General features: G+C 39.9%; 1 protein-coding gene and 1 long non-coding RNA gene across 2 annotated transcripts in view; one reads left to right on the top strand and one right to left on the bottom strand.

The window, feature by feature from the left end:
• The window catches only part of LOC123572448 (uncharacterized), a 28514-nt gene extending 23927 nt beyond the window's left edge, over positions 1-4587 (bottom strand). Inside the window, exons 1-2 of the long non-coding RNA XR_006697043.2 lie at positions 4460-4587; positions 2464-2991 (exon numbers count right to left, since the gene is read on the bottom strand). This is a non-coding gene — a long non-coding RNA (uncharacterized lncRNA). The remainder of the gene's footprint in view (positions 1-2463; positions 2992-4459) is intronic.
• The window catches only part of SPRR2G (small proline rich protein 2G), a 128714-nt gene that overhangs the window by 99579 nt on the left and 9152 nt on the right, over positions 1-19983 (top strand). The window lies entirely within an intron of this gene.

A 19983-nucleotide genomic window follows, 5' to 3' on the forward strand; every position in this document is an offset into this window, starting at 1 on the left:
CCTCCTGATGTCCTGACCTCTGGATTTTAGACTTGCCTAGCTGCCTTTGCAATCATGTAAATTGAGTCCTTGTGGTAAACCTCTGAAGTACAGTTCTAACTGGTTCTGTTCCTCTCATTGTACCCTGACTGAGACAATCTCTAATTATTACAGAATTAAAACCCATAGTTTAAAACCTTCCCATTTAGAGCACCCCAGGTCCGAAAGGATTAACTGGTGAATTATATCACACACTTAAGAAATAAAAATTTCAATCATACGTAATTTCTTTCATAAAACAGAGAAAGAGGGAATATTCACCAAGTCTTTTACAGGTTAATGTAGCCCTGATATTCAAATTTGACAAGGATGTTAAATGAAAAGAAAGTTACAGATCGGTATTCCTCAGGAGCATAGAAGCAAAAATCCTTAAGAAAATATCAGTAAATTGAGTCTAGCAATGTATTAAGAGGATTTGTCATAGAATGCAAGGTTTATTTAATATTATCAGTGTAATTCACCAAATTAACTGAATAAAGGAAAAAATTATATTGTCTCAATAGATGTAGAGAAAGCATTTGACAAAATTCAACACGCATTGAGGATAAAACTCTCTGCAAACTAGGAATAGAAAGGAATTTTCTCTATGTGATGAAGGTCATCTATGAAAAACCTATGGCTAACATTATATTAATTGTGAAATATTTTTCCCCTAGTATCAGAAACAAGGCAAGTATATCCCAATTTACTACTTCTATTCTAACATTTCCTGGAAGTTCCAGCCAGTGCAATAAGGTGAGAAAACTAAGTACAAGCATGGATTGGAAAGAAGAAGCACAAATATCTTTACTCTCAAATGGCATAATTGCCCATGTAGAAATTCCTAAGAAACTTATAGAAATATATATTGGAACTAATATGTAACTTTATCAAGGCCACAGAATACAAGGTCAATATATAGAAATCAATTATATTTCTATATACCATCACCACACAATTGGAAATAAAATTTAGAAATAACTTTATGAGAGCATAAGAAGATAAAATGTTAGCAACATATTTAACAAGAATTTGTAAGATTGCTACACTGAAAATTAGAAAACAATCTTGAGAAAAACTAGACAGAACCCAAATAAATGAAGAGATATATGTTCACGTATTGGATAACACACTATTTTAAATGTATCAGTCCTCTTAAATTGATCTATTTATTCCTTGCAATCCTAAAATAAAATCCCAGTTGGCTTTTTTTTTTTTTGAGAAACTAATGGACCAAATTTAAAATTTATATGGAAATTCAAAAAATCTAAAAAGTTTAAACAATAGTGGAAAATAACAAAATTGTAGGTCTCATAGCATCTGGTTTCAATACGTACAATCAAGGTTCATCGGTCAAGAATGTGTGGTTCTGGTGTATGAATACACATATAGATAAATGAAAAACATAAAGAACTCAGAAATAGACCCACATTTATGTCCGAGTGAAAATGTGTAAATGACCAAAACGCGTGTGAAATACTTAATCATGTTATCAGTCAGCGAAATGAAGTTAAAAAGCCCCATGAGATATTATTTCAGACCCACGAAAATGGCTAATATTAAAATTAATGACAAAGCAAGTGTGGCAAGGAGATGGAGCCCCTTGAACTCTCATACAGTGCTAGTATGAAAGCAAGGTGGCACAATCAATGTAGAAAACAATTTGGTGGTTTCTTATAAAGTTAAACGTACAACTATGCTATGACCAAGAAGCTCCACCCCTAAATATTCATTTAAGAGAAATAACATGTCCACAAAAGACTTGTACGTAAATATTCATAACAACTTTGTTCAAATAGCCTCAAGTTGTAATAACCTAAATGTCCATCTGCAGGTAAATCAATAAATTATGGAAAATTCATACAATGAAATACTGCCTAACATTAAGAAAACTAAAGAAACTATTAAAAAAGCAGGAATTTAATGTGTATCAAGATGCTATGTTTAGAAAATAAGCCAAACACAGCAGAGTACGTTCTGTATGATTCTATATATATAAATCATGTTAAAACGTGCTTAACAACATTATTAGTCAGGGAAATGCAGAATAAGGAAAACTAACCTATGGCAAGGAATCTGAACAGTGCCTTTGGGAGGGGATTAACTAACTGCAAGGGGGCATTGGAAATATTCTAGATCCCCCTTGCACTCAGAGGTTCCAGGGGCTGTTATGATGGGATTATGGTTTCTATTCACTTCTCTCATTGTTCTCAGTTCTTTGTTGAGATAAAATTACACTACCAGAAATCCACATACTTGAATTATCTTACTCACATTAGCCTTAAGGAGATAATGCATTATTGCTGTGCTTTTTCACTTTTACTGACATGGACTGCAAGAATTGGCTATATGAAATCTAAGTCTGCTTTCACCTCACCCCTTGGTGAATGCCTTCTCTGTGAGTCCCAGGAGTGCTAGAAAAAGTAGCCTTTGTCACACCCATACAGACATGGTGTGTTTTCTCCTCCAAGACTGTTCTTCCAGGTAAGGGAAAACTGTTGTTAGTACCTGTACAGTTGCCAAAGTGGAATTTTCTTTGAAAGTCAGAAGTTAGTTTTCAGGAATTGAAGTGAATCAAAATTGTTGGGGAAAGACTTTTATTGTTGGTTCCAGACCAGTTTTATCTGGGATAAAATTTTCCAAGTCAGTTTTCTTCATGCCACTGGGATCTTCTGAGGACAAGAGCACCTTGGACAGGTGGGGGTAGGAGGTAACTAAAACTGACAAGCAGACATGGACAATGGATAGATACATGTGTGAGTAACAAACACGAGTGCATAAAGGAAGTTCCAGCAAAAAGAAATCCAAAGTCCATGTGTTCCAGCTGCTGAACTGAGGTCTAGAAATGTAAAATAACTTGTCTAGGGTTACATAGCCAATACTAGGACCAGTTAGCGGGTTGACAGTGCCCTATTCCTTCCCTGGCACTATCAGATCTCACCTCCCCTTGCTTGCATGGCCAAGGCTTCATTTCTAGGAGGAAAGAGAAATGAATCGGATTGTAAAAATCATTCAACAATTTTTTTGTTTTTTTTTGAGATGGAGTCTTGCTCTGTTGCCCAGTCTGGAGTGCAGTGGCGCGATCTCAGCTCACTGCAGCCTCTGCCTCCCGGGTTCCAGCAATTCTCCAGCCTCAGCCTCCTGGGTAGCTGGGATTACAGGCATGCAACACCACATCCAGCTAATTTTTGTATTTTTAGTAGAGACGGAGTTTCACCACCCTCAGGTGACCCACCCGCCTTGGCCTCCCAAAGTGTTGGGATTACAGGCGTGAGCCACCACACCTGGCCAAGAAATATTTATTGAGGCCTCATATGTCTTAGGAACTGTGAGGTGCTGGGCCTATAGCAGTGGTGAATAACACATGGAATTTAAATTCAGCAAGGATAGCAGACATTAAACAAAACAAATGGTTACCTTGATAATTACTTAAGTATAATGGTTACATGTGTCATGAAGGAGTTGTTCAGATTTATAAAAAGCATAAAACAGAGGGAACTAACCTCATCTGAAAGAATCTATGAGAGTTAGCCTGAACCTTGTATGGAACATGAAAATCCATCAGGGAGAGTTCCTGGCTGAGACAGCAGCATGTGTGAAGGCTGGGAGGGAAGAAGGAACCTGGCACATATCGGGAGTAGAGAGACCAGGGCCTGTTAAGCCAAGCCCAGGGAGAGGAGCGTTGTGTGGACTGGACTTATGGGAACAGCCAAACAATTAGAACCTTACTGGTCAATGTTAAAGAGTTCAACTATTTTTTCTAAGTGTAACAGGAAGCCATTGAAGGAAGGACAGCGGGCAGGATAACACAATTGCCTTTGTATTTTTTAAAGACCATTTTGGCAGTGTGGTGTTTAGCTTATAGAGGATTGCGAGTTGAAGACCAGTCAAGAGGTTCTTACGGTTAGTCTGAGTGAGAGATGATGGTACCTGGATGAAGGTAGCAACAGTGAAATGGAGAAAAGTAAATGGAAGATATAGAGGAGATATCAGGTGGAATTGTTAAGCTCACAATATCAGCTCTGATCATTCTAACAATTCCCCAGGTCTGGGACCCATAATAACATCTTAACAGTCAACATTATACACAATTAAGAAATATAGTTACGTCTACCTTACTTTAGGGTACAGCCTACTGCCTGAGGTGTTAAGTATTTCTTTTCTTTTCTTTTTTTTTTTTTTTTAAGCCCAGCATCCATCCAGGTCATTTTCAGCTAGCACAACTGTATGCCCTGACAGATGCTTCAAATATGTGGCTGACACTGCAGGTGTTGTCTCAACTTGCCTGGATCTAAAACCAGTGACAATTTGAGCTTGTAGCAAATATGTGTAATCTTTTCCCTTGCTTTCCAGTACTCTTCGCACATTGTCACTGTGTAAGGACTATTTTACAGACTTGTATTCCTTCTCCCCAAGGTAGAACCCAGAAAGTAAATCTCACAGTCTGTTTTGCAGTCAGGGTGCGCCCTGTGATGGAGGCTTTACCAGTCAGAGCTACGCTCTGGAAAGGAACAATTGGAAGAGGGTCTCCTTGCAGAAGACATTTTGCTGGCAGGGGTGGTGGCTCCCTTTTGCTGCTAGCTGAAGATGCAAGGACGTGTTCCTGGCATGATGCAGCAATGGTGGAGCAGTCGCCGTGGCAGTAGAGCTTCCTCACCAGGCTAGTTTTGTGGTGTGGTTTTTGGACATTTCTCCTATATGCTTAGCCTCAAGCCTCATTCTGCGGCTTTTCCAAGAGTTCTATAATCTACCCAATAATATTTTAGTAAACCCCTTTTCTGTTAAACAGCCAGAGTGAGCTTTTGTTGTTTGTAATTAATATCCTGAGATGATACAAAACTAAATGCTATTAATTACACGGTATTAGCCTGCTCTTTAAATTCTACTGAAGCAACATCATGATATTGTAGTGCTTGGAAGAGTGACCAAATAGCAAGAAATAGGTCTAATCAAAACTTTTGTTCATACTTGGCTTACATATGGGTTATGCCAAACATTTATCAACATATAAGAGAAATGTATGTCCCTATAACATTCCAAATAAACTCTTTCATAGGCCTTCTCATAGATGAATTTCTGAGCCCATCTGCTAAAAATTAAACTATAACAAAGTAAAAAATGTGAATGCCTCTGAATTACTGAGTGAAACTTTCCTGCCTCATCCTCTTTGGTATGTAAGAATCTGTAAAATTTCCTGAGAAGTCCATGAGCAGGTGGAAGAGTGGCCTAGGTGGGGAACCAAGGCATAAACAATTCCTGAAGCCAATGAGAGACTTGAGTTGTGCCACCTCCAACCCCATGGAAGGAGCTCCCTGGAGCATCACTGACTCAGGACTTCTAGCCTCTGCTTCGACACCTCCAGTGACAAGGAGGGAACTGCTCTGTAGTTCAGAGCAGAATTCTCCTAAAGTAACAGAAGTCACTGGGAAGCACATTTCAGTCCAACCAAGAAAATAGTTTCTAAGTAATTTCATTAATAATAAATCTGGTTGCCTCCCTTGTACAGAGCATTCTATTATGGACAGACTTCAAGCAGAGGCTGAAAGACCATCAGGAGATATTTTAGAGCAGATTTCCGCTCAATATGTGCTTCTGATACCGTGATTCCTATTCTTATCTGAGATTTTTTTTCTATTTGACTTCCCTTTAGAGCCTCCATCATTTCCCTCTATTTATTTCCCTCTCTCTGTAGGACAACCTCACTCTTATTGTCCAAACCACAGGTTCTGAAAGAGGAGCCAGGGAGTAATAGAATATCACAAGGCTGGGGGTTCTGGAAGTGTTAGTCATGCTCTGTCCCAAGGCATTCACTCAAATTCTCAGGTCTGTGTCCTCACTTGAAGACTGCTCTTTGGGGTTTCTGAATAGCTGGGATTTGACTTCAAGCTTAAGTGAAATAAGGCCTCTTGGGGTTGTAGAAAGAACATGAGATAGGATGTGAAGATGTGGATGCTAGCTTCACTGACATTAACCAGCTATGCAGTCTGAGTGAAGTTCCTCACTATCTCCATGACTTTATTTCTTCATCTCTAATATTGAAGACTTGTAAGAGTTCCAAAGTTAATTCCAGAATTATATTATGTTTGCCTGCCTGTCTGTCTATTTATGCACCTAACTATCCTAATTCTTTAAAACTGCACCTTGAAAAAAGTGGTCACTGTCAATCCAACCACACAATCTTCTTCCGGCCCAGATGAGGGCAGGCCAATCCCTAAGGGAACTCTTCTCTCCTTTCAGGGATAATCCCAGTCACTGTCTCTTCTTCAACTTCCTGCTTCAGAGGATTAAGGTGGCATAAAAAGTAATCTTGTACCTTTGATCCCACGCACAGTCAAACTTTTGGAAAACAAAAGGATTTGCCCCAGTTTTCTGTTTTTTGGGTACCTCATTCCAGTTACTAATGTGACGTGTCTAACTCTTTTTTTGTATAGGAAACTCCAGTTTTGCAGGTATTGAGTGACCAGCAAGGTTTCCATCTCCTGAGGAAGGGCATCCTGGGAGAAAGAGGACACAGAAGCCCTTTCCCACAGTACCTCTGGGTTCTCTGTGTGGGCAGCCAAGGGAGAGGTGCAATGAGGTGCATGGGGGGCAGGACCCTTGAGTGGGAGAAGGATGTGTGCAAGGATTCGTAGGTGCTAGTGGTAGAAGACTTGAACTTACATTGTAATGCTACAGCAAAAGTCAATCCCGTGAAACCAGACCAAGTATTGTGATAGGTGCCACCAGGAAAGAATTCTGTGGAACTGATGGATAAAAAGATCCATTGGAAAAAACTAAATGAGACAGTTCAGAGAAGTAGACCTTGTCTTCTGAGCATGAGAGTTATAATTTAAGAATGGTTTTGTCAGTCAGGGAGTGTTAATAGACCCTGGAAGGTGAGAGGCAAAGTAGAATGGAAGCCAATTCCTGGTCCTCTCATGGAACATGGCTTGACTGTTACTTGTCCCATGTATTCAGGAGGATGCTGGATACCCGAAGCTGTAGGTCACTCCAATTTCAAAGGAGGATTAAAGTTGAGAGTAAAAGGAAATTGGTAAACCAAAGAAGAAGGTGTGAACTAGTCCTTAGCACATGGCCAAAGGACAGACGTAGATATTGATAGCTGGAGTACAGGGCTGGGGATTCAGGTGGCATGGGAGGGAAGGGCAGAAGCACTGGGCAGAGCTCAAGAAGGGAACTTTGGTCCTTGGGTAATGTTAGACATCCACTAATTTCACTGGTTGATGTATTTGATTTGTTGTATTATTTGGTAGGGAAAACTGTGCTTATAGAACCATACATGAGCAAAAAAAGAGACTTCACTATCTGTGCCAGGGAGATGGGACTACCATCTGTTGGCAGCTATGAAGTTGAGAGGTGGCTGTTCACCAGAGATGAATACACAGGGTTTCCAGTCAACTTTCAGTATTTTGGCTCATGATACCCGAGCCCTAGCCACTGAAAAGTGAGCAATTATCTGTTGAAGTGAAGTCCAGAGTGGTGAGTGGTGGTAGACTGGATGGAGGAAAAGTGGTGGCATGTGCAGTGGAGATTCAGGTACTGAAAGGGTATGTGGTATGATCACATAAGTCCGCATAAACCAAATTCTCAAATGTCAGCTTGATGAATGAATACAGTGGAGCATTCCTGGGGAGGTGAGTGGGTGTAAAGGCTCCTGTAGTCCAGGAATCTTGAATGTTTATATGCAATCCATTAGCTCAATAGTAGCTGTAGTTGTTATTTACTCTCTTTTTGAGTTTCAGTGTTTGTCTGTGGTAAGACACACCTGTGTTTCAAGAAGTCCCAGGACAGCTGGGAAAAGGGTGGAGGGAGGGTGTTTACCTGCTCATATTCAGAGAAACTAATTGCCTGGGGGAAATTCAGGTTTAACCAATGAAAATGAGAGAGTTTCAACATTTCAGTCTTGCTGGCATTTAAGGCAGGTGTGAACATCAGTGACAAGAACAGCCTTGCCAAGCAATGTACTATTCCGTGAAAAGAGGGAGGATTGACCCTCCCATCTGATGTCACTGCCAAGGCCAAAGAGGGTGGAATGAGCTGATCGTGGATCCTGGATCTTCTAGACCTTTGAGAATTTCTATGTCAGTTGCCCATGCTACTCTGTTCTTCCTCACTTGTTGGCCACTTCTCTGAGTCGCTGACCAGCCAGTGCTGGTTTCTTTAGGTGGATTTGTGGGGTCCTGGCCTGAATCACCATATGCAGAGGTGGCTCTCAGAGGGTGGCAGGCAGCTATGGGGAGGTGCAGGGAGGTAGGACCTTTGAGTGGAAGAAAAGCATATGAGGGGTCTGGTAGGTGGGTCTATGGGATCCTGGGCTGATTTACCATATGCTGGTTAATTTTTAAAATCAAAAGCATTTTCTTTTGAAGCCAAGGCATGATACTTCTCTTATCTTTCTATCGAGTCCTTCTTCTACCTTTTCTTCTTCTCTCCTTTCCTCTATCTTGTCCTATTGCCCAATAGTCTTCTGGAGTTGATTCTTAAACCCAGGTCTACGTTTTCTGCCTACTCTTTGCAACTCATAAAACTTTTGTTTTCTGTTCATTTTTCATTGCCATACGCTGTTTTTGTGTCCTTGAAGTTGGCTTTTGTGTATTACAAAGATGATTTAAGGCACACTTTGGTTTACAAAATTTATATTTACTTTATTAAAGTTACCAACTATGCTGATTTTTTTGAGTCATAAGCTAAATAACTAATGTCATTAATTTAATTAAAATTCTAGAAACTTGTGTAATTTTTTCAAGGGGCTTTGGAGTAGTAATTGATCTAGTTAACAACTTTGGTTAAATTCTCTTAAACCACTTAAACTGATGTTACAAAGTTGATATCCTCAATTTTAGAGTACTTTAAGTCTCCCACTGACTAATACAATTCCGAATACATACTTGAAGAAAATTTATACATATTTTGATTCTTATGTTTTCTTAAGTATTTCAATGCTGTTTAGAAACCTAACCAAATTCCATTACAGTTTGTAACTTAAAATCATGTCTAAATAAATTAGTTACATTAGTTAATGTAAACTATAAGACTGTCAACTGAAGAATGATGAGATTCATATATTTGGAAAGGAGAGCACTCTTTCTTATAAAGGGGTTCAGTCTGCAAGGTGGCCATTCTAACATACTGGGAAGCACAGCCTCCACCATAAGCCAGAAATACAGATATTTGGAGGGTGAGTGAATAAAGCAGGAATTTATGCTGAATGGTGTGGCTGAATATACATGTTCAATAAACTATAGGAGGAGTCATGAATATTTGTGAAAGGAGAAACGTGCACATACACAATTGGACTTCATGCCCCTGGGTCCCATGTTCAAAAAATGGCAGTGTCAACATGATGGAAGGCTGAAGTTTTCAGCCTTCTGACATTAAAAGGTGAAGTGGAGGACATGAAAGTCATCACTGTGCATCTTCTGTTGACTGGCCAGAACCACTTTGTGGTTGGTGGCTTTTTTTTGTTTGTTTGTTTGTTTGTTTTTGAGATGGAGTCTGGCTCTGTTGCCAGGCTGGAGTGCAGTGGTGTGATCTCAGTGCACTGCAACCTCTGCCTCCCAGGTTCAAGCTATTCTCTTGCCTCAGCCTCCTGAGTAGCTGGGACTACAGGTGCACGCCACCATGCCCAACTACTTTTTTTGTATTTTTAGTAGAGATGGGGTTTCACCATGTTGGCCAGGATGGTCTCGATCTCCTGACCTTGTGATCCACCCGTCTGGGCCTCTCAAAGTGGGATTACTGGCTTGAACCACCGTGCCCCCGGCTGGTTGGTGGCCTTTTATCAGGGAGGAATGTTGGTCCACTGTTGTGTTCAAAGGCAAAAGGGAGTAGTAGTCACAAGGTTGTTTGAAATCAGTGGGGAGCAAGTTTTTCAAAAGGACTGGTTTCTGATTAACCCTGAGGGAAGAAAGCCTAAAGGTGGTTAGTGAGGGAGGGAGTGTAACAAGGTACCTCCAACCTCTCATTCTGTAATGCTAGGAACTCAGTTTTAAGGTTTCTCTGGGGCCCCCTTGGCCAAGAGCAGGTCCACTTAGTCAGTTGGGAGGCTTAGGATTTTATTTTTGTTTCTCAAGGCTGATTTATTTGATGATCTAACATGCCAAATTTTATATCTTAAACACACACAGACACACACAGACACACACACACACACACACACACACACACACACACACACACACACACGAGTATATCAAGATGACAGTTGGGATTGGCATCCAGGTAGGGTGCTCTCGTAGTCTATGCTTTTCTGATTCAAATTGCACATTAACCAAGAATTCTCTGTTGTCCAAATCTGCATCTTCCTTCTCAGGTTTTGTCGGATTTCGTTCGGTACTTACTTACTTACTTGGATTTTTCACTGCTGGGGGTCTTTTAGCATATTTTTGTGTTCTCTTCGCTAGCTCTAAGAATGTATCAATGTCTTTCCATAGGATCATTCACATGCTTATGTAATTCCTTCAAAACTTCTTTGAAATTTAAGAATTTTAGATGAGATAATAAAAAGTGGCATCTAGTAATGTCCCAAGCAGATAATAAGCACTTAATAATTGGCAACTATTGTGATTCTGCTATTATCATAAAAATAATAATAGTCAAAACCTGATTGTTATAAATGACAAAATATAGGTACGGAATTAGTGAGAATGTGAGGGAAATCAATTTCCATGGGATTCACATCCATGCTTGCTGTAAAACTGAAGCTCTGTGCTGTGTTGAGCTACTGATGTACTTCTCTGTGATGTAAGATACAGTGAAAATTCTATCGAGACACAACTGAAGTGGAGCTTTGAGAGAGCAATTCCCAGACTGCTTGTTGAAAATAGATAAAGCTATGGGCAGTGCATTGAGCCTTTGCTCTAGGAGGTCCTTCTGTGGAACTGAATGTTTCCAGAACTGATGGTGCTTCAACAGTTGGTGGAAGAGTCCATTCTTTTTGGTAGATGTTGATAGCTATGTTATATAAAGCATTCTTCTCTCCTAGTAGCAGTATTTTTGAGATATTAAAGTAAAACAGATTCTTCTTTGATTGAGACACTACTCAGAGCACCAAGAAGGTAATTTAGAATATAGCATTTCTCCTGCTCATGGGATCATGGAACCATTTATACTCAGGTTCTAATATTTTATAAGTCATGGGGTAGCAAATATTAGGCTAATATATTAAGATAATTGCCATATTATTAGCAAGTATTACACGATTAAATAGAATGTAATTTTGGTGAATCTTCTTAAAAACATTACTATATTATTGTGGAAGGCACACATGACTTTTGGTCCAAATGACAATGAAACAGGTAAGATTCAAAAACCTTTATTATCATTTAAAATTATTTACTTGTAAGTTTATGTATTTTGGCTTATATCTTCCATAAGAATATAAAGTCAGAGAGCACAAATATTTTTTGAGTTATTCTCCATTGTACATCCAGCATCTAGCAGAGTATTAGTTAAGTTCCACCTTCCTAATCTCTAATCATTAAGCAGATGTCAAACAAATTTGTATGGTACCAATACAGTAAACATATCAAAATAACTTACCGTAATTGCCAAATTTACCCTACCTAGTTTAGAGATTTCTTTTTCTTTTCTTTTTTTTCTTTTTTTTTAGACAGAGTTTCGATCTTGTTGCCCAGGACTGGAGTGCAATGGCATGATCTTGGCTCACCACAGCCACCACCTACCAGGTTCAAGTGATTCTCCTGCCTCAGCCTCCCGAGTCGCTGGGATCACAGGCATGCACCACCATGCCAGGCTAATTTTATATTTTTAGTAGAGACAGGATTTCTCCATGTTGGTCAGGCTGGTTGCGAACTCCTGACCTCAGGTGATCTGCCTGCCTCGGCCTCCCAAAGTGCTGGGATTACAGGTGTGAGCCACTGCGCCTGGCCAGAGATTTGTTTTCTTTCCAAAACAAAGCATCTCTTGTTTATCTCTTCACATCATTAACTGCAGTATGGCATGCCAAGGTTGTTAGGATCCAAATATCTCATATATATTTTGAGACCTCTGTGATGGTGGTGGTGGAATCAAAGTAGATTGCATCAAGGTCCTTTTTGGTTATTTACGCCATGGTTCTGGATCTCAGCCCCTCTTCTCCATTCCAACTTATGTTCCCTTTATAGACCTTTGCCAATTTTCAAGTGGATTTTTTTTTTCCTAAACACTTTTCTGAAGTGATCAAGTGGATTTTTACAGTTCTTTAACTGCCCTAACATTCTGTGATACTCAACTTTTTAAAGTGCTGAGCACATCAAGAGATTTTCTATCTGTGTGGATGGTATCAGTTGTCCCAAGAGAGTTTTGAGTAGGACTGTTCTTTTCTTAGGTTCAAAATCCATCATTGGACTTCCAGATGTTGATAGTGTGGGCTAATATGGGAATGAGTGATGAATGAAATGACACATCTATTCTTGGAGATCTTCATCCCCATGGTCTGGAGACTGAAATGTGTTGCTTCTACCTGGTTGGGTGGTCCTCTGCTGTCCAGAGGCCCAATTCTGCATATTTGAAGGTGCAGCATCAGAGCTTAGGTATCAAGGAAGAGAAAAGAAGGGGTAGTAATATTTTTATTGCTGCAGATATTAGGAACACTTCCTTGGGACCAAGAGAACAACAACAACAACAACAACAATAACAACAACATCAAAAAGGCTTGTAGAAACCAGATTTTCATATGGGGTTCTTTCTCAAACAACAAAAGCCCAAGTGACTAAGTGAAATACCCATGTGGGAGAGGCTCATAAATACTCAAATCCTCTTCATCCTCAATGATTAACAACTTTCCATTCCCCTCTACTATAACCAGAACTAAAACTACAAGTGCAGGAGTGTTCCTGGTACAAGGCAGGGCAGAAAGCCAGTTCTCCCTGAGGCTGTCCACGGAAAATCTCTGCCCAGACACAGATTAGGAATGATTCTCTGGACCTGCCCTATCAAGCCACCCAGTATGTAGGTACAAGCAAAGAGACCAGGCAGAGAAGGAGCTAGGAATTGTGTCATGTGAAGCACTGGGGATGCTTTATGGGAAAGAGGCTTGGGTGAGTAAGAGCATTAGGTGCACCATCCAAACGGCTGAGCCTTGAATAGAAAGCAGAATTGGTGCCTGTGGAATTTACAGTCAGAGGTTGAGCCTGATTTCAACACAGTACAAGGAAGACATTTCTGAGTTGACTCCAAGGGTGTCACTGCTATTGGTGGGGCCACGAAGCCTGTGCCTCATAGTCACAGAGGCTCTCAAAGTGCTATTTTAGTTTTTAATCTTCAAAGAATGTTTTATACACAATCACAGACACACCAGCAGGACTGAAAGAAGGCATTGCTTATCACCTGTAGAACTCTGATTTCCCTCCAAAGTCACTCTTCCAGGTCTCTATTATATATTGTCTTGTCTTAGACTTTTCATTATTTCTGCCACTTCCCCACTAGAATATATGTTGTGTTCTCAAGTCATTTTATATATGTTCTCTTAACCTCTGGGCCAAAGGAGCTCTGGGAGAGGAGATAACGTAACACTAGATTTGTATCCCAGCCTCATCCTCTTGCAGTTTCGCGTTAGAACAATGGTCCCTGAGTCTCTATTTGATGACTCTGAGGAGCCAGACTTACATTATAAATTAGGAAAATGAAGTCAGAAAGGGCAGAAAAAGGATTCAAGCTCTGGAAACTGGGGAGTTCTCTGTCATAATCTAGCTGTGGGAAAGTTGTTGTGAAGTCAGTTATCTACTCTGGGTTGGTTCAGTTTTATGCTCTGTAGTAGGCTTCCTCTGTGCTTGAACCAATGAGTGCTCTTTGATTTTTAAAAACTTAGAATAACCTATTTATTGTATTAGTTCAATATATATCAATATTTAGAATCACCTATATTTTGATCAATCAGTTGATCCATCCATCCATCCATCCATCCATCCATCCATCCATCCATCCATCCATCCATGTTTTCTTTCTAAATCCTACCTTGAAAGCTGCCTGGGTGCAAATATTCTGGATCGGATTTTCAGACTCAGTGGGAGTCGATCTCCTGCCGGGTAGAACCATCTCATTCATCATCCTCTTCTAGTTGCTCCTTTTCTCAGAGGACCTAGGTTACTTTTATCTTGGATCAACTTGATGGATGGAAACAAAAAGAATTTCCCAAAAGTTTGCACCAGGGAGAGATGAGAAGTGTGTAGGGATAGGTGAGAAGTGTGAAGTTATCCTGTTATCCTGCCACTTTCCATCTCTAGCCTGAGGGAAGTTTATAGGTTCCTTAAACATACAGCCGGTACTTCATGTCTGTGGGTTCCACATTTGTGGATTCAACCAACTGTGGGTCAAATGTATTCAGAAAAAAATTCCACAAAGTTGCAAAAAGCAAAACTTGAGTTTGCAGTATGCAGAGTTCTACGTTGAACCCACCCCACACAATGAAGTGGTGTTTAGGAATTGTATTAGGTATTATAAGTAATATAAAGATAATTTAAATTATACCAGAGGATGTATATAGGTTATATACAAACACTATCTTATTTTATATAAGGGACTTGAGCATCTGTGGATTTTGGTATCTATGGGAGGGTCCTGGAACCATTCTCCCATGGACACTGAGGGATGAATGTATTTGGTACTCAAATTATTTAAAATAACAGAGCCACTTACTTCCTTCTCCCCTCCCCTCTTCAGACTACTCTTTTGAGCTTCTGCCCACCCATCAGCACTAGATTAGAGATTCTGGACTATATGACTTTCCTCAGGGATAGTTGCTGGTGGACAAAACTTCTAGGTATACCCACTTTTGGCCTTTCTTATACCTCTGATCCTTGCCTCATGGTCCTGCCATTCATTGCTAAGCAAGTCCGTCAGTCAGTTAGAGACCTGTGCTTCTCCATGCCCAGGGGCACTTAAATAATATCCATCGTTGTTCTTTGGGTTGTGAATGATTTCGTCCATTAAGTTTTGTTTACTAAATAACATTTTCTGTTATTTAAAAATAATTTAAAACCTGTTACTTGAAAAACACAGTTGAGAACTAAAATATTTCATAACTCAATGTAAGATAAATTATATAAAAGATTGAACTAACTCTGTTAATGAGATTAAAAAGTTCTCTAATTGTATTCCTATTGTTGATATTACTATATATTAGCATGAAATGGTATTGATACCATTTGGTGAGGATTGAGAAATGTGAGGTTATTTTAGATGACTCAAAATCTTAGACTTTGGAAGACAGAATAGGTGATGTTGATATAGAGTTTTGGTCTTCCAGAAGAGCAGCAAGGTTATGAAGAATGGGATGGGTTTTGTTTTGGATACACTGTGATCAAGAACTGTGATAATCTAGGTTGAAATGTTAACTGACTGTTTAGGAATATCATTCCTATGTTCTCCCAACAGGGCTGAGACACAGATGCAGTGCACAGAAGGTCTATGGATGGGGTGAAGATTTGGGAGAGGAAGAGAACAGTCAGAGGGACAAGGTGAGTAGGAAAGACTGAGCTGAGGACAGAAATGCCAAGGTTCGGAGGATTTGAGGGCTGCATTTTAGGCTCCAAAAAGAAGATGACACACCTCTCTTGCTTTGAAACTTGCTTTGGAATTGGTATACACTGCTCTGCAGCTAACGTTTTGAAGACCTCTTACTCTCTTCTTATGTGTCCCCAAATATAGGAGCCCCAAATATAAATAGTCAAGTCTCTATCACCTATAATTCCAATTGCTATAGGGAGGTGTGTGATGTTTGGCAGGGTTAATGTAGTGGAAAGATGAGATGTTTAGAAAATCATGTGCTTTTGGCATAGATGGCCTTCTTTTTGGAATGTTTAAACAACCATACTTTATTTTATGAAACACAACCTCACCCATGAGATACTTTGTCAGCTGATCCCTCAGCTCCATTTTTTTCAATCACATGTGCACACAAAGTCACACTCAATCCACGCACAGTTCTAAAAAGAATGCTTCCTTTCCAGTGCCACATTTTCCATGTTATGATCATCTGGAAGCAAGTCTTCTCTGTCACAATGCACTGTATATTCTTCAAGATTAGGGTCATGAACAGCTCTTATCTTCATCTTGTGCATTTTTAATGGTGTCTGCTATGTAGCAAAACTATTGACTGAATGGATGGTTAAAAACTGGTTTTGCTTCTACCATTAGTATCACTGGATCTGCTAATCATGAGAGAAGATTCTTTATTGTCATTTTAGGCATTAGAACTAGTGTTTATTTACTTGTTTGATAATATCTGTTTAACCCCAATTATGTAGCATGCTCTGTCATAGGCACTGGGGACCTGAGATTGACTAAGGCACTATCCCTGCCCTAAGGGGCTCATACTATCTTGTATAAAATATAAAGACACATAGAAAATTAAAATATTATGTTGGCGAGTACAATGATAAAGATGCACAGATTGGCTGTGGTTGGGAGAGGATTCCTGGAAGACATAATATCTGATCTGAGCTGGAAGTCTGAGGTGGTCAGGCCATGGAGTTTGAGGTTCCCAGTCCATGATGTGTCCTGCTTTAGGACCCTGTGGTCCCTCACTTTCTCTCTGGTCACCAAGCAATTCTAAGTCCAGGGTCTTGGGCCCACACCATTTCAGTGGGCTAATTTAACTGTGATTCTGTCTGTTTCCCCAGCCCTGATACACTAACTTGCTGTTTAATGGTGGGACCCATAGCAGTAATGGAGCCTCAAGAATGTCCTGGCTCAGGCATAACAGAAGGGCAGAGTGTTTGGGTTATTCTAGGTAGCTCCCTGTTCCATTCAACAGAGGACATGTATTCCTGAAAATAATTGGTATTCACCATGGAATACTATGTAGCCACAAAACAGAATGAGATCATGTGCTTTGCAGGAACATGGATGGAGCTATGGGCCATTATCCTTAGCATAGTAATTCAGGAACAGAAAATCAAATACCACATGTTCTCATTTATAAGTGAGAGCTAAATGATGAGAACACAGGGACACTCAGAGTGGAACAACACACAGTTGGGCCTATCAGAGGAAGGAGGTGGGGAGGAGAGGATCAGGAAAAATAACTAATGGATACTAGGCTTAATATCTGGGTGATGAAATAATCTGTACAACAAACCCCCATGACACAAGTTTACCCATATAACAAACCTACACATGTACCCCTGAACTTAAAATTAAAGTTAAATAACAACAACAATAACAACAACAGCAACAAACCCCCTATTGGTATCATGGAGATGGTTGAAATGCAGCTTTCTGTCTTCTAATTTTACGAAGGAGATTTTAGACATTGTCAATTTAGAAAGGTCAATTACCATTATTTGAAACCCATTTTCTTTTTTATGAGAAGATTCTAAAAATCTGCATATGACCTGAGGATATATTTCTAATTCTAGAGTAGTCTTTGTAATTTTTGTCCATCTGATTTCTAAGATTATTCACAGTTTATATATGATCATTCTCATTTCTTTGCTCCAGAGTTCCAACAGCCCAGCTAATGGCAGGCTGGGACTCTTAGGTGAGTCTAGGGTAATTATTTAATGCAAGTTATAGATGAAACTTACATGAAAATCACAGGCAATGAAATAAAAAAATAGAAAAGTGGGGCTGTGTCAAACTAAAAACCTCTTGACAGAAAATGAAAGAATCAACAGAGTGAAAAGTCATCATACAGATTGAGAGAAAATATTTGCAAACCATACATCTGATAAGGGGTTGATATCCAAAATATACAAGGAACTCAAACAACTCAAAGGCAAGAAAACAAATAACCTTATTAAAAAGTGGGCAAAGTACCTGAATAGGCATTTCTCCAGTGAAGAAATACAAATGGCCAACATGTATATGAAAAAATGCTCAATATCACTAATCACCAGGGAAATGAAGAGCAAAAACCACAATGAGATCTGACTTCATATGTGTTAGGATGACTATTATTAAAAAATCCAAAAAACGAATGATATCAAGTGTTGATGAGGATGTGGAGAAATTGGAACACTTATGCACTGTTGGCGTGAATGAAGAATGGTGCAAACACTATGGAAAACAGTATGCGGTTTCCTCAAAAAATTAAAAATAATTCAGCAATTCCATTTATGAGGATATATCTAAAATAGTGAAAATCAAGATCTCTAAGAGATAGCTGCATTCTAATGTTCATTGCAGCATTATTCACAATAGCCAAGATATGGAAACAATCTAAATGTCTATGAGCAGATGAATGAATTGAAAAATTGTGGTATATACATACAATGTAATATTATTGAACCTTAGAAAAGAAGGAAACCCTGTCATTTGCAAAAACATGGTTGATCCTTGACGATATTATGCTAAGTGAGATAAGCCAGTCATGTAGAAGGAAAAATACTGCATGATTCTACTTATGTGAAGTTTCTAAAATATCCAGACCTATGGAAGCAGAGGAAAGAATGGTGGTTGCTGGGGCTGGGGTAGAAGGAAATAGAAAATTTGTTTTTCAGTGAGTATAAGGTTTCAGTTATATAAGATAAATAAATTCTAGAGACCTGCTGTGCAATATAATACCTATGGTTAACTATATGGTTGATATGGTTTGTCTCTGTGTACCCACTCAAATCTCATTTCAAATTGTAATCACCACATTTCAAGGGAGGGACCTGCTGGGAGGTGATTGGATCATGGAGGCAATTTCCCCCATGCTGTTCTTGTGATGGTGTGTGAGTTCTTATGAGATCTGATGGCTTAAAAGTGTTTGGCAGTTCCCCCCAACTTCTCTCTCTCTTCTGCCACCATGTAAGACATGCCTTGCTTCCCCTTTGCCTTCTACCATGATTGTAAGTTTCCTGAGGCCTCCCCAGCCATGCAAAACTGTGAGTCAATTAAACCTGCTTTCTTTTTACCCGGTTTCAGGTAGTATCTTTACAGCAGTGTGAGAACAAACTAATACAGAGAATTGGTACCAGCAGAATGGGTACTGCTGTAAAGATAACTAAAAATGTGAAAATGACCTTGGATGTGGATAATGGGCAGAGGTTGTAACAGTTTGGAGGGCTCAGAAGAAGACAGGAAGATGTGGGAAAATTTGGAACTTCCTAGAGACTTGCTGAGTGGTTTTAATCAAAATGCTGATAGTGATATGGACAATGAAGTTCAGGCTGAGTTGTTCTCAGATGGAGGTGAGGAATTTATTGGGAACTGGAGTAAAGGTCACTGTTGCTATGTTTTAGCAAAGAGACTGGTGGCGTTTTGCCTCTGCCCTAGAGATATGTGGTGCTCTGAACTTGAAAGAGATGATTTAGGGTATTTGGTGGAAGAGATTTCTAAGCAGCAAAAAATTCAAGAGGTGACCTGGTTGTTTCTGAAAGCATACAGTCACATACATTCACAAAGATATGATTCAAAATTCGAACTTAGGCTCGAAGGAGAAGCAGAACATAATGCTTTGGAAAATTTGCAGCCTGACCATGAGGTAGAAAATAAAAATCCCTTTTCTGGGGATAAATTCAAGACTGCTGCAGAAATTTGCGTAAGTAACCAGGAAAGGAATGTTAATCACCAAGACAATGGGGAAATGTCTCCAAGGTATTTCAGAGATCTTCGTGGCAGCCCCTTCCATCATAGGCCCAGAGGCCTAGAGGGGAAAAATTGTTTCATGGGCCAGGCTCAGGGCCCCATTGCTCAGTGCAGCCTTGCAACTTGGTACCCTGTGTCCCAGCCACTCCAGATCCAGCCATGGCTAAAATATCCCAAAGTGCAGCCCTGGCTATGGCTTCCTTCAATGGGTGCAAGTCTGAAGCCTTGGCAGCTTCCACATGGTGTTGGGTCTGTGGACATGCAGAAGACAAGTGTCAAGCTTTGGGAACCTATGCCTAGATTTCAGAGGATGTATGGGAATGCCTGAATGTCCAGGCAGAAGTCTGCTGCAGGGGTGGAGCCCTCATGGAGACCCTCTTCTAGGGCAATGCAGAATGGAAAAGTGGGATTGGAGACCCCACACAGTGTCCCAACTGGGGCACTGCCTAG

Source organism: Macaca fascicularis, chromosome 1, assembly GCF_037993035.2.
Source record: "Macaca fascicularis isolate 582-1 chromosome 1, T2T-MFA8v1.1".
Lineage (NCBI taxonomy): Eukaryota > Metazoa > Chordata > Mammalia > Primates > Cercopithecidae > Macaca > Macaca fascicularis.